Source organism: Echinops telfairi, unplaced genomic scaffold, assembly GCF_000313985.2.
Source record: "Echinops telfairi isolate 266 unplaced genomic scaffold, ASM31398v2 ScPeMD7_7469;HRSCAF=8507_1, whole genome shotgun sequence".
Lineage (NCBI taxonomy): Eukaryota > Metazoa > Chordata > Mammalia > Afrosoricida > Tenrecidae > Echinops > Echinops telfairi.
The window spans coordinates 81,344,925-81,346,442 of record NW_022111373.1 but is presented as its reverse complement, the minus strand read 5'-3'; the positions used below and the strand labels follow the sequence as shown (position 1 = coordinate 81,346,442).

The 1,518-nt window shown below is 33.5% G+C and overlaps 1 protein-coding gene across 2 annotated transcripts in view; it reads right to left on the bottom strand.

The window, feature by feature from the left end:
- Window positions 1–643: 643 nt before the first annotated feature.
- SMN2 (survival of motor neuron 2, centromeric) overlaps window positions 644–1,518 on the bottom strand; it is a 24,428-nt gene continuing 23,553 nt past the window's right edge. For both annotated transcript variants that reach the window (XM_004703551.2, XM_045285365.1), the window contains exon 9: window positions 644–970. The gene's annotated coding sequence lies outside the window, so the exon portion shown is untranslated. The remainder of the gene's footprint in view (window positions 971–1,518) is intronic.

The following is a 1,518-nucleotide window of genomic DNA, read 5'->3' as shown; positions in this document are numbered from 1 at the left end:
CTGTGGATTTGTTTCTCTAAAGTACCTAGACTAATAAAAATATTCATATATAACATCTATTAATGGATACCTCAAATTTCTGTCAAAAATTCAACTCCCTTCTCTTAAAAAATGTACTCTATATGTAGACTTCTCATTAAATTCCAACTTTATTTGTCCAGTTAAGACAAAAAGCTTGGCATCATCCTTCTCTTCCAAAATCCATGTCATATACTGGAAAATCCGGATTGCTCTACATTCAAATCCAACACCTACCACCCACTGGTCCCAGTCTGCCTGCTTCCTCTCTTTAGACTGATCAACATAGCAGTCAGATGACTTTTTATCATATCATGCTACATATCATGTCATATCAAGTCATCCTTAACTCAAAACCTCCCACGGGTTCCTAGCCCAAAGTAAATATTGAAGACCTTAGAAAGGCAGGTGCAAACCTCTGGGATTCTCAGGTAGCCTTTGTTTCTTAATCTTTGATTATCAGTGAGATTGTTTTATAATTGGTTGGACCTTTACAATACAATCCTTTACCAAGATTGCCCCAATTAGTTTCCTTTCTCCACTGTAGGTAGATTTAACTTCACCATGTAAGAATATATTCCCAAGAAGAAGATTCATGTATGTAAAGTTTCGGGAAGAAAAAAAGGACTTGCATATCACATTTATTTTTTATAGCATTAATAAAAATTTAGCATGCTAAGAAAGTTACAATATAAAAACACCCTCAATTCTAATTTTGACACAGACTGACTTTTATGCACTCTGTGACCAAGAGTTTCTTTTAATGAACCACATCTCCATTGTTCAGTCATTCAAAGAAATCCTACTCTAAAAACACTTCGTTGGTGATGTAAGCCCGGAACTGGAAACAATGCAGACTGTGCTATCCAACCAAGTGTTCTCGAAGAAAAGGATGTTTTTCATATTGACCAGGGAACATCAAAATAGCATTCTCCTTTGGAGACAGTGTTACCTGAATGGGGGTAAAAAAAAGTCTAGATATAATTATGATGTTTAAAAATCTGTTTCCTTATAAAATCATCCATAGTGAGTAAAACTAGGAAATAAGCTAATGTAAAGATTTAATGTAATACAGATTTAAAAATTTATGAGCTACTTAGACACACTATTTGCAAAATTCATTTGGAAGAGCAAGTAGAAAAAAATATATTTTAATTTACAGCGTACTGGTACTTGATCTGTTCTACTTGATTTTAAAGCTTATTATAAAGCAACAATTACTTACGTCATGTGTTCAGGAAGCATGTGTATGCATGTTCGTGTGTGCTGCACATGTGTATATACATACATACATACATACATACATACATATATATATATATATATATGAAACAAAGCACAGAGATGACACAGTTATAGGGGTTTCCTAGAAATATCCAAACAATTTCCAGGGGTGAGTTACTAGGTTAAAAGGCTTAGGCCCATAGTTTCCAAGAACAACTTAACTTAGAAAATCATCTAATATAGTTTATAAAGAAAATGCTCTAACTCCTACTTTAC